The sequence below is a fragment of the Oncorhynchus keta genome, chromosome 22, assembly GCF_023373465.1.
Source record: "Oncorhynchus keta strain PuntledgeMale-10-30-2019 chromosome 22, Oket_V2, whole genome shotgun sequence".
Classification (NCBI taxonomy): domain Eukaryota; kingdom Metazoa; phylum Chordata; class Actinopteri; order Salmoniformes; family Salmonidae; genus Oncorhynchus; species Oncorhynchus keta.
The window spans coordinates 17,336,447-17,350,600 of NC_068442.1; the positions used below are offsets into that span (position 1 = coordinate 17,336,447).

At 41.9% G+C, this 14,154-nt stretch overlaps 1 protein-coding gene across 1 annotated transcript in view; it reads right to left on the reverse strand.

Annotated features, from left to right (window-relative positions):
• LOC118401134 (leucine-rich repeat-containing protein 4C-like) overlaps positions 1 to 8,949 on the reverse strand; it is a 135,535-nt gene extending 126,586 nt beyond the window's left edge. The window contains exon 1 of the mRNA XM_035798404.2: positions 7,158 to 8,949. The gene's annotated coding sequence lies outside the window, so the exon portion shown is untranslated. The remainder of the gene's footprint in view (positions 1 to 7,157) is intronic.
• Positions 8,950 to 14,154: the final 5,205 nt, after the last annotated feature.

Below are 14,154 nucleotides of genomic sequence, written 5' to 3' on the forward strand. Positions count from 1 at the left end.
GGGCCACAGTGTTTCCTGACCCCTCCTGTCTCAGCCTCCAGTATTTATGCTGCGGTAGTTTATGTGTCGGGGGGCTGGGGTCAGTTTGTTATATTTGGAGTACTTCTCCTGTCCTATTCGGTGTCCTGTGTGAATCTAAGTGTGCGTTCTCTAATTCTCTCCTTATCTCTTTCTTTCTCTCTCTCGGAGGACCTGAGCCCTAGGACCATACCCCAGGACTACCTGACATGATGACTCCTTGCTGTCCCCAGTCCACCTGGCCATGCTGCTGCTCCAGTTTCAACTGACCTGAGCCCTAGGACCATGTCCCAGGACTACCTGACATGATGACTCCTTGCTGTCCCCAGTCCACCTGGCCATGCTGCTGCTCCAGTTTCAACTGTTCTGCCTTACTATTATTCGACCATGCTTGTCATTTATGAACATTTGAACATCTTGGCCATGTTCTGTTATAATCTCCACCCGGCACAGCCAGAAGAGGACTGGCCACCCCACATAGCCTGGTTCCTCTCTAGGTTTCTTCCTAGGTTTTGGCCTTTCTAGGGAGTTTTTCCGAGCCACCGTGCTTCTACACCTGCATTGCTTGCTGTTTGGGGTTTTAGGCTGGGTTTCTGTACAGCACTTTGAGATATCAGCTGATGTACGAAGGGCTATATAAATAAATTTGATTTGATTTTGATCTACACCACCCTCCATAGCATGACTAGGGCCAGCCTCATCTACACCACCATCCATAGCATGACTAGGCCCAGCCTCAGCTACCCCACCACCTCTAGCCTGACTTGACCCAGCCTCCGCTACACCACCATCCATAGCATGACTAGACCCAGTCTCAGCTATACTACCATCTCTAGCCTGACTAGGCCCAGCCTCATCTACACCACCATATCTGGCATGACTAGGCCCAGCCTCATCTACACCACCATCACTTGCATGAGTAGGCCCAGCCTCTTGCGATCAATGCTCCAGATCACTTGATATTCACCACAAGAGGGAGAGAAAGAAGGGGAAAGGCAGGGAAATAGGCTATTTAATTCAAAGTAAAATTGTCAACATTATTTAATTACTCCTGTCTATACAGAAGAAAATGTATAATTCAAAATAGGCTAGTTGATTTGGCCCAATATGATCGTTAGCTTCTTAAAAAAAAAGTTTTAATTCTCATGTGCATAGCCTGCAGTTGGAAGGCCCGCAACTTGAGCAACATATGCTGCAAATAACAAATAGATGACTGTTGAGTTGTGAATGTCAGTGGAAAGCAGCTAAAATAGGGCAAAGCAGAAAACAATATAAAAAATGAAATCACGAGAAAACATAATTTGGAAAACAAAGGGCTATTGCTGTAAAGAGACGAAAATGAAAACACAAATCTGTTTTTCAGTTATCGAAATTATCAACTTGAGCGAATAGTAGTATATCTTATTTGAACGAGTGGTGAGCATCGTCCATATCTCAGGTGAGTGGACACATTCACTATTAATCATTGGGTCAGTCAGTGCCACTTGAAACTTTGTGTTTGGACAATCATTTCCTACTCCAGGTTAGAAAGATGTCATATTGTACAATTTGTGTCTCCCTTTCCACATGCCTAGATTAGATGGTTGCATACAAGCAGTATCACTGCAGCCTAAGTTAATTTAGCTCATGGCTGTTTGTAAAAAAAAGCCTGCAAAAAAGCCTGTTGTGAACAGCGTGCACATTTCTTTGTAGGCACTGCATATTTACAATTGGTGTGTGTGTGAGAGTGTGTGTCTGTGTGTGTGTGAGAGAGTGAGTGAGTGAGTGAGTGAGTGAGTGAGTGAGTGAGTGAGTGAGTGAGTGAGTGAGTGAGTGAGTGAGCATCTGAAGGCATCACTGAGCCTTCTTCAGGGTCAGAAGGTACAGTGACGCCGAAACGTTGGTGTATTACCCAATAAATTACTAGGAGTTTATACATATGGAGTGTGTGACTCTCTTTGTTTTTATAGCTTACAGTTTATTTATCGTTAGTCAGCACCTCTACACTAAATACTTTTCTCCGGGTGTGTGCCAGCTCATGCTTTTTATGTAACGAAATTAGCAAACACAAGATTGTGGCAAATAAAACTGAGCTCATAAAGAAACGATTTAAGGACCATGGACAGCGATGCGAGCCATTGCTGAGAAAAGCGCTCACCTTGATGCAGCACTGGTGGGTGGAAAGCTCCTCTCGCTGTGCCGCGCCCAGCACTGTGTTGCTTTGTGGGCTAGTACGCCTACATGTTTGACATTAGCAGGAACATGCCTGCAAGCCGAGGGTGAGAGAATGCCATGTTATTAATGTAATATTGTTCCCATTCCCTGTTCTCAAAGTTTCGATTTTTAAACGAATAAAAAATCTTCTTAGTCATACAGGATATACAGTATCTTAATATCCTGTGTTTTCTCTCTCCTCTACCCCACGTTTCATTGTGAGAAATCATAGTTTGGAAAGCAAATGGCTGCTGTAAAGAGAAGACATTAGAAAGAGTAAAATCTTTCTCAAAATTCTCAACTTGAGCGAACAGTAACTTATCTTATTGGCACCAGCGGAGAGCATCATCCATAACCCTGATGAGTGTGCTGTGCACATATGTGACTCATTTCAGGAAACTAGGCATATGTTGCGGGCCACTACTTTTTAATCAAAATGTGTTTTTTGGCAGAAATGAGAGATGAGTTTCTGGAGGACCGAGTTTTGAAATCAGTGGAATTAGAGTATGATAGCTAAGGAGATGGAGAAAAGACCTGTTTCCGGATTACATCTTCAACCAAACTAAGAGCAATCATGGCATCCGTGACAGGGAGAAGCATCCATCCATGATGTGTACAAGTAAGTAAGTCTAAATCGTTACATTTTCAGATATCACATGTTTCTAATTTTGACAGAAAGTAATTTTAATTTCAAGTTAAAGTGTGATATTTAATTTCAAGTTAAAGCTAGCTAGCTGGCTGGCTTGCTAGCTAACATTACTTGTATGATCTGTGTAGTAATATGATTTGTATCTCAGAGCCATTTGCTTTGATAGTTCTAGCCTAACGTTAGCTAGCTAACATTAAACCTGGTTGGTTAGCTACCTGCAGATGAATACAGGGTAGTAATGTCATGATTTGGGATTATGGTTCATTGTTTACCTAGCTAGCTAGCTACAAGCATTAACAAAAGACTCTACTATGCAAGTAAACATTTCAATAGAATGTTACTGCAACAACTGTTGATTGACACCCATTGAATATGTTCGGTACCAGTAAACGTTGGCCATAAAAAGTGTAAATTGTTGCCTGCAGCACTGTTGCAGTCACCAACGCTCTGGATAACATAAAAACAGCCTAACAATCTCTGCTAGGGCGAGTAAATTGGTCAGTGAGCTGTTTTCTCATTTGTGTCTAGAAGTAGCTAGCAAGCTAGCCAACGTTAGCCAGATCACTTTGGTGCTTGACTGCTGTTGTTAGGACAGAACGCTCAGATCAACCCTTAAAGAGATAAGTGGGGCTTAAGGTTAAGAGGGTGTGAAGGATGCTGAATGGGTGGAGACAAAGAGGAGCTCTCCAGTAGGTACCAAAAACATTCAAAGGACATGTTCTTAAAAATCAGGTTATGAAGGCCAGGCTTAGAACTTGTGCTAATCTAATTTGGTTCTGTTTATGAAGGTCTTAGGAAACATTAGAATATCAAATGTCAATATTGGAAAGAACATAACACACTTGTCATGTGTTTATGTTACTGTAGGCTATATGTAAAACAAAAAAAAACACTAAAAACATAATTTCTATTTGTGGAGTGCCTTTGTTTCAACTATGAATTGTGCATTGAAACAAAACAAAATACCCAAACCGCAAGACACGCGTTCAATTATTATTTGACCCTGTTGGTCATCTATGAAGTTTTGAACATCTTGAAGAACAATTTGGCCTTAAATTCCCATGTACTCTTAGAATCTCCACCCAGCACAGCCAAAAGAGGACTGGACACCTCTCAGAGCCCGGTTCAGCTTTTTCCGAACCCTTTTTACATCTGTGATTCTGTATACCACTTTGTGATATCTACAGATGTAAAAATGCCTTTATAAATACATTTGATTGATTGAATTAAGAAAATATCAGTAGCCTAAATATCAGTATAGGCGTCAAGCATGCTTGTGAATAGTGAAAATCAACAAAAAGCAATAATGGCATTACAATTGAATATAAGTGTCAATATGACGGCGGTCAAAAATGGTATATTACTGTCAGTTATTGGACACATTATTTGTGGTCTCGCTCGTGCTTGCAGTATGGTGTGCATTTTGATGATTTCATCATTCTGTTATCCCTTGTCCTAACAGTCACCACAAATCTTTGTCACTTTCAGTTGATTTCAACACTTCCAACAAACAAGTCACCTGCAGCTGAAACAGGTGTCCGGTTTCTGTTGGATTGCATCTGCCCACCTTGCAGCTTCTCCATCCTGGTAGCTGTGCGCAATATGGCTCATGTAATAGCTCACGTGGAATCTTTGCTGCTGCCTTGGCCCTCATGTAGCCCGTGTGCCAGACTCATGATGAAGTTTCTTCTGCTCATCTTCTGTTGTTCATGCACTGCTTGAAGAACACATGCATTGATAGCAGCCAAGTCAAGCATGTTGTAGAACACAGCAACAGGCCAGCCGGGAGTTCCTCATTTCACCTAGCACAGCCATTATCCGACACTCGCTCACCTGCTGTCCGATATGGACCGTTTCCCAGATATGGTAAGCCGTTCAGCATGAATCAGAATAATAGAGATGTCATGATCCATTTCTTCCCCGCCATTTGAGTTGTTTTCATTCTGATATTGTAACGCTTACCGCAGCATGTGCATCCATTCGTCTTGGTCTTGCCATTGTAAATGATGCACGCTCTCACTGTGTAGCCTACTCCATTTAGGCCTAAAGGAGACAAATACATCTGCTTAAATTCGGTGGACTGATATAGGCTACACCGTTTTGGGATTATAATTAGAATAGATGAATACAATAGAATGGCCCACCCTGTTCTTCATTCACAATTAATGAATACATAATTATGCATTGTTCGCTTCTCCTCACTCATCAACTCACACATTCTCCCCTTTTCTCCCCATCATACTATACTTATTATTATTTTTTTAAATCTGGTGTTACAGTATATGTGTGAAATTAGTTTCAGTATAGTTTAGGTTCAGTTGTGAGGCAATTATCGGGGTGAATATCAACTGGGAATGTCACATTCAACTATGGGAGAAGGAGCAGAGCAGGCTGGGGGAAAATCATTCAGGCAATTACACCCCCTTCTAAAACTCGTTATAACTCCAATTCTGTTTGTGATATTTCGATTCTAACAACAACAGTGTTCTATAGACTTATTTCGGAAAAGTCAAGGACGAGGGGGACATTATTTAAACATGGCAGAGTAATTAAACATTTACATTTATTAGATATAAACGAATCCCCATCTAAATCGGTCAGTTTGAGCTAGAGGGGGGGGATCATCTTCCGCGTCTGCAGTGAAATGTGGAAGAGCGATTTTTGTCAGACCGTGAGACAGCCTCCGAACGGTTTGACCTACACATTCTGTTTTGCTCTATGCCCCCAAAAATGTCAGGAGACTCGTCTGAAGTTGGTACTGTTGATGGGCCAACATCTGTTTGGTAGCATCGGAACCGTTTGGGTTATACACTAATGGGACCCCACTGTGGAAAGGAGCGATTCTCAGGAACACAATGGTCACCAGAATACCGGTTAAAAACGAATGGAAATATTAAGGTAATTTTGTTCCTACCCCCCTCCAAAAAAGGGAGGTTGAATGTGTAAAAAATAAATATATTTCTAGAGTTTAAACAAATCTCTTACATTTAGGACATACACTTCAAAACCGAGTTTCTTATTAAACCGCCCTTTTTTCTATTTATGAATGCGTTATCAAATGCGTTTCTATGGGCTTTAGTAGTAAAGGACAAATATATATATTGTTTTTAGAGCTAAATTTGTCATAAAATTCTACAAACAATTCAACATGTCAGTTTAGTACCCCCACCCCCACCCACAACGTCTTAGACTCTAAGGTATTAACCTGTCTCCTCCCCTTTATCTACTCTGATTGAAGTGGATTTGACAATTGACTTCAGTAAGGGATCATAACTTTCACCTGGTTTCACCTGGTCAGTCTATGTCATGGAAAGAGCAGGTGTACTTAATGTTTTGTACACAGTGTATACCACACATTATGCTACTTTCTTTCTTGCCAACAGACTGCATAGCGGCCTAAAGGAGCAGACGAAGCTTGTAATTTCAGCTCCCTCAATGCCAGCACTGAGCGAACTGCAGCGCGGTCGGCAAAGGCGAGCCAACTAGTCTTTACTTAAGCATACATTAGAGCGCAGCACCTCAGCATTAAAAAATACACTACACCTTTGTGGTTAGGCCTAAATTAAAGTGCATAATCTGCAGCCCTATAGTGTTCTTGCAACATCATTCTCAACGATATGGCGGTGCTCATATGTTGAGTTTTTCTCCAGGGCGCATGCGGTGAGCCTTAGAAATACAACAGTTTAAAGTCCATTGCTCTGCATTGTGCTCTGCAAATAGCTTTGGTGGGCTTCCTACCGTTAATATTCTAATCGGCAAAAAAAATATAGGCCTCGGGTATAGATGCTGAAGTGCAACGGTCCGAATACAGCATGGGATGCTGCAACATACTGCATCACCACTACTCAACACAACTGAGTCAACCAGCCGCTTCACACATTATGATCAGTAGCCTGTCAGCATCGTATCAGCATCGTATGAACAGATATTGCAGTCTTTATGTTCAAGGTTAGTCAAATAAAGACAGAATCGACACGCAGTTCTTACGCGCCCTCCACATATGCACACACACACGCCAAATCGAATGGTCCATTCATTCATCACATCACACAAAAATGAGCTTTTTTTGTCCGATGACGTCAGATGAAGCTTTCAGGCTATGCCCTCGTTGAAGTGCTATTGGTTGCTTGTAGTAAGATAATAAGGCAAAGTGGGATAGAGCAGCAAAGGAACGCTGATTTGAAATAGTCTATAAGGTTACAAATAGGATTCAGCTAGAACCGTAACACACTGTGGGCAAGGTGTCGGTGCCATGTAGGAATCAATTCAATTAAACAAATAAACACATATAACTTACTTGTCTCCAAAGATGCTGATCTTAGCAGATCTGATTCAAACAACGACAGTTCCCTCTTCAGCTCCTTGCCCTCGAAAACTGCATCGAAAATAGGCTACATCCGCAATTCTCAAGCATCCTGAAACCTAGACTCCGTGGTGATACTTTCACACAGTTTATCCGGTCCCCACATTGTAAACGATGTAGCGTTTAATCCATCAATTAGAATCAATCGGTTAGGTGTTAGGACTTGCACGACGACGATAGAGTCAATTTATCCATCCCCCATTCAAATGTTTCAAGACGCAAATATACGAAGGCACCCACAAGTGCCACCGTTGAAACTAATGGTTAAATGCAGAGTGATACCAAGGCAAAAATGTTATATGTGTCACAGTCCGGTGACATTTCGTTTATCAGTTAGGAATTTAGGAGAAATCTGAACTCTTCCCAGATAATTTTCAATAAAACAACCAACCAACCTCTTCAGAGCCAGACTACTAACGACACAGTCTCACGCAGCCGTGGACCCGCAGATTGATAACATCCTGAAACCTCGTCATAATCTACGGCTCATCCACATATTGAGCAAACATGAAGTGGCTGATGGTTGTCATTCCGGTGTCACACTTTTAGCTCGAACTTTTTTCTCCCTCTTCAGTTCCTTGCTACTCTGCAACCCCCCAGGGATCTGATTAGATTTCAACTCACAACCCAGTGCGGATTTCAATATTCTTATTTGTCTTTGCCTCCGTATTGATTGTCGTTGGATTGGATCTCGGAGATGCTAGCATATGAATTCGTCAGGTGGACGAGGCGAATAATGATAAAGTCGCCAGGTTTATCTTTGTCTTCTGATAGATTCTTCTATCGATTTTCATCGGCTACTGTATGTTTGATGTAGGAACTACTACTGCGCGTCAGGTGGGAAATCCAGCAGGTCTCCTCATAGAAGTAGCCTATAAAGACCACATAGATGCGTTAAAGAATTGTTCACCACGAACACATCCTTCCTTGATCTGTGACTCTTCAATCAAATGCAAAATGTCATAGCATACGCTATAGTATTCTTATAGTTCCAAATGTTTCGTGTCCCGACTTCTCATCGCATCTCGAGAACCGTTTGTTCAACAAGCTACATCTGTCAGTTTTCATCCACAGCAATCATCGACTCCTCTCTTTGCGCTCTGGCTCTATACACATCTCAGAGACTCCCCAGTACAGCCAATTCACTGATATCTCACAAGAGGGAACGAATATCCACCCTGATGATCCTCGGCGCGCGCTCCTCAGCAACTGAAATTGCGCGTTTAAGATGATGGGCAATACTGACCACAAATCACCAGGCGAAGAATACGTTTACATCCACCAAACTCCAACTTCAAATACGCAATGCATTTGTGAACTCTCATATAAATCATATGCATGATCAAGTTTGGAGCTAGACACTAGACAGTGGGCAGTGCTGGGAAGTATTTTTTTCTTAAATTGCAGCGAGATGACAGCCTCACACCCACACCGGACTGGCTTCCTCCCTAACTCAGAACAAGACCATCAGTATTCCGCCAGTCAGTGCTGGTGGATTGATGCTGCTATCAGAGGCGCGGATGCTGCAGTTAATGCCAGAAATACTCCCTCTAGACTGGCTCAACATATCTCCTTTAAAGCGCATTCATGTGTGGCGTCCCCCTATATTTTCCCCACGCACCCGTTCTTACTTTTGATGGGTGAAATACAATTATCACGTTTCCTGCCATCATCTACCCACTGATTGGTCAATTGCATTATCAGTTGATGTCATAAGGAGCGATGCGTCTGGTGGTAATATGGGTGCGTGTAAGCGCGTTTGTGCTCCAGTGCGTGTAAGACCTAGGAATGTGTGTGTGTGTGTGTGTGTGTGTGTGTGTGTGTGTGTGTGTGTGTGTGTGTGTGTGTGTGTGTGTGTGTGTGTGTGTGTGTGTGTGTGTGTGTGTGTTAGAGAGCGAGAGAGAGGGAAGGAGGGCGGGAGATGGGACACGACTGCCACCTACCGACTCCCCCTCCCCCTCTATGACACCATCAGAGCCACGGGCTACGAGCAGCCGGGTAGACGACGGTCCATTTTTGGAAGCAAGAATTTCGCCATCTGAATGTCCTGCATGGTTATAGCCATATTATTGCATATTATGCACACAGACACGACTCAAGATCGAACCCATTTTAGCCAACATAATTCAGCAACGTGGAGTCATCAAAACGAACACACTCACAATATTTGAGGCATCTGACCAGCTAGCTACACTTGAATAGACAGTCCATATTTTGGGCCTCTGAGTTGGGCCTTTGAGTCTACAATTCCAGTCACGCAACTGTTTGGAAACATTCAATGAACGGGCAACTAAGGTACCGAATTATAAGAAATCATCATTGCAATGACTGTTAACCAGCGCTTTTGTCTAGTTCCCTCAATAAATATTATGCACTTCATCATCAAGCAGTGAAAGAGGCTAAGATGCATGGTACTGGCTAATTGTTGTGTCGTGGTGATTTCTCAACACTAGAATGGAATTACAGTCAATACAGTGCAGAACAAACAGAAGGCCTAGATAATTGTCTAACATGTTACAATTATGATACAATATTTATTTAGTCTAATCAACTGACAATACTGAAAGTAGTCTAAGTCCTCTGGGATTGCTTCATATGATTGTATAAAATATGCATTTGCTATGAGTCCTGAGGTCTCAGACAAGGTTACTCATCATGTGACTTTAGCCCACCGAACTACCTCTGCTACACATAGGACTACTTAAACAATAAACTGAATATGATAGTTTGACAGTGGCTACAATAAGCAGCAGTGAGTGACATACAGTACAGTTGAAGTCGGAAGTTTGCATACACCTTAGCCAACTACATTTAAACTCAGTTTTTCACAATTCCTGACATTTAATCCTAGTGAAATGTCCCTGTCTTGGGTCAGTTAGGATCACCAATTTATTTTAAGAATGTGAAATGTCAGAAAAGTAGTAGAGAGAATGATTTATTTCAGCTTTTATTTCTTTCATCACATTCCCAGTGGGTCAGAAGTTTACATACACTCAATTAGTATTTGGTAGCATTGCCATTAAATTGTTTAACTTGGGTCAAATGTCAACCATTTCGGGTAGACTTCCACAAGCTTCCCACATAATTTTCGTGCCTCATGATGCCATCTATTTTGTGAAGTGCACCATGCCCTCCTGGAGCAAAGCACCCCCACAACATGATGCTGCCACCTCCATGCTTCACGGTTGGGACGGTGTTTTTCGGCTTGCAAGCCTTCCCCTTTTTCCTCCAAACATAGCGATGGTCATTACGGCCAAACAGTTCTATTTTTGTTTCATCAGACCAGAGGACATTTCTCCAAAAAGTATGATCTTTGTCCCCATCTGCAGTTGCAAACAGTAGTTTGGCTTTTCTTATGGCGGTTTTGGAGCAGTGTCTTCTTCCTCGCTGAGCGGCCTTTCAGTCGGCCTTTATGTCGATACAGGACTCGTTTTACTATGGCTATAGATACTTTTGTACCCGTTTCCTCCAGCATCTTCACAAGGTCCTTTGCTGTTGTTCTGGGATTGATTTGCACTTTTCGCACCGAGGTACATTAATCTCTAGGAGACAGAACGCATCTCCTTCCTGAGTCGTATGACGGCTGCGTGGTCCCATGGTGTTTATACTTGCGTACTATTGTTTGTACAGATGAACGTGGTACCTTCAGGCATTTGGAAATTGGTCTACATTTCTCTTTCTGAGGTCTTGGCTGATTTCTTTTGATTTTCCCATGATGTCAAACAAAGAGGCACTGTGGTTGAAGGTAGGCCTTGAAATACATCCACAGGTACACCTCAAATTGACTCAAATGATGTCAATCAGCCTATCAGAATCTTCTAAAGCCATGACATAATTTTCTGGAATTTTCCAAGCTGTTTTAAAGGTATGTGCACTTAGTGTATGTACTTAGTGTATGCACTTAGTGACTCACTGGAATTGTGATACATTGAATTATAAATGAAATAATCTGTCTGTAAACAATTGTTGGAAAAATTACTTGTGTCATGCACAAAGCAGATGTCCTAACCAACTTTCCAAAACTATACTTTGTTATCAAGAACATTTTGGAGTGGTTGAAAAACTAGTGTTAACGACTCCAACCTAAGTGTATGTAAACTTCCGACTTCAACTGTATATACTGACTAGAATTGTGCTAAAACTGGACATTATAATATGGATATAACTATTTGCTTATATGAGAGGGGATGAGACATTTCACTTGCAGTGGTTGCAGTCCTTTTGCCTGGTCCTTTTAAAATGCCAGACCAAGGGTCTGTCCAGCTGTCAACGTCTCATCACATTTCCCTCAACGGTGAAAGTGTTGCATCATTCATCAGTCTTCATAACTGTCGTCATGCCTCCAGTTGTTGACCATTCATCTCTCAAAGTGCACTGCTGCCATCCTGCATTCTTCGCCTACGATTGAGCCATTTTAATTGTTTGACATTAAAGGGTCTCTCTCACCCTCTTTCTCATCCCTCCACACACATATACTGCCCATTCATTCTCTCAGAATGACTGTGCAAATGTAACCTATTACAATTGCACACAGCCACAGCCAACCACTCTCCACCGAGGCAAAGTAGTAACCTTTTCCAATAATCGCTCCCTTGCCCCCGCACAGCAGATTCATGCTGTTCACATGTTTTTTTTCAATTCACTTTCATTGAGCACTCTGCAATAATAACAGTAATGTTATAACAGCCATGCCTAATGGTTTGGATTTAAGGCTTTCATTTTACTACTCTCCTGTGATTCTCTGGTGACCACTTCTAAAAGGGGTCTTGTCTTATTTCTGTGAACTATGTGTCCTTGTACTCTGAAAGGGCAAGACCCATGCCCTTGGGATCATCATTAGAATCAAATACAATTCAAATCCAATTGTATTTGTCAAATACTTTGTAAACTACAGGTGTAGACTAACAGTGAAATGCTTACTTACGGGCCCTTCCCAATGATGCAGAGAGAGAAAAGAGAAAAAAATATAATAATATTGAATAAATACACAATGAGTAACAATAACTTGGCTATATACACAGGGTACCAGTACTGAGTCGATGTGCACAGGTATGAGGTAGATACTGTATGTACATATAGGTAAGAATAAAGTGAGGGGTAGAAGCTGTTCAGGGTCCTGTTGGTTCCAGTGCATTGGTACCACTTGCTGTGCAGTAGCAGAGATAATAGTCTATGACTTTGGTGACTGGAGTCTTTGTCAATTTTAGGGCCTTCCTCTGACACTGCCTGGTAGAAAAGTCCTGGATGGCAGGGAGCTCGGCCCGAGTGATGTACTGGTTCCGTACACACTACCCTCTGTAGCTCCTTGCAGGCGGATGCCAGGCAGTTGCCCATCCAAGCGGCGAGGCAACCAGTCAAGATGCCCTCAGTGGTGCAGTTGTAGAACTTTTTGAGGATTTGAGGATCCATGTCAAATCAATTCAGTCTCCTGAGGGGGAAGAGGTGTTGTCGTGCCTTCTTCAAGACTGTGTTAGTATGTATCAGCATACTTTGTTGTGTTGGTGTGTGTTACGATGTGTTGGTGTATGTTAGGATATTAGGATACTCAGAATGAGTGTAAAGTGTCTACAAAAGTAACATTATAGTTTCAGGTTAGGTGAAATACACAAAGCCAAGATTAACTTTAAGTAGGCTTACTGTTTTGTTATTGAATCTTAGTATATGTATTATTGATCATACTGTACCATGGGTACAAAAGGGTAAGACAGATACAGGCAGTACAGTAAACACATCAATGACATACAGGCTAATTGAATTACACTAAACATCTGCGTTGGCTGGAAATGTTTATTTTTACCACTGCCGCATATTATTTATTGTCCCTTTAGATAGTCAGCTCAGAAAATACATTGTTATGACGGGAGAAGATGATCGCAGTAAGACAGTATTCAGAAAGTGCTTTAGGCGTATAGCCCTCTTCCTCTCCCTGGGACTATTGCGTTGTCAGGCCTTGAATAAAACATGTGTTGGGATGTTAGAATTAGATAATGTAATAATCATGGTGGGGATATCACATATGATTCAGTCAACGATCAAAAGCAATGTGCTACACATTGCTCAGCTTTATCTGCTCTGCTCAACATCCTCTTTTGTTGGAAGAAAATTGTACAAAATATGGGGGATGATATTGAGTTCCCATTAAGAGAGATCAAAGTATACAAACTTCCAGCTGTGTGATTATTATTACTTGATGCCAGACAGTATAAGCTAGCATTAGATATATACTGAAGGACAAATAATCATCAAATCATTGTTCATTCCATGTCTCTGTAGGTCCAGCTGACACTCTTCACTTGAACATTGTTCAAATTACTGTTGTCGATGATGTCATGTCAGTTTTGATAAAATTGGTTTCATGGTCAGGCAGGACCTTAATCTAAGATTAACCTGCACAATAATATGAGGCAAGCCACAGCAAACAGGAAAAGGCTTGGTACAGAAGCACGTACTGGACATGGATCTAACAGAGTATGTGCATCTCTTGACTTGCCCCACTTCTACATCTCCCTCCAAAACAACACCCATGCTCTCATTATTTATGGTGTTGTTTTTGGAGGTTATGTAGTAGCGCCACTTCTCTATTCCTCCTGGGACTCGGAGACAAATAGAATAATGTGGGAAATGAAGAGGCAGCTGTTGAGAGGCAAGAGCCTGAATTTGTGTCTCTCTGAGAGTGCCACTCGTCATTGGCTTCAAATTTGCTCCAGCAGGCCTGGTGGCAGCTGGGATTACAATGGTGAGGGGGATACCTCTCTCACTCATCTCTTCTCTCTGTCTTTCTCTCTTTGATCTATCATCCTTTGTTTCACTTTGTTTTCACTGCCTTGTCTAACAGTAAATCTAACAGTAAATGTTAAGCCACAGTTGTTGAGAAAGGTAGCATTTGACAGCTCCTCTTGTCTGCTACAGTAATGCTTTTAGTTCCTCCAAC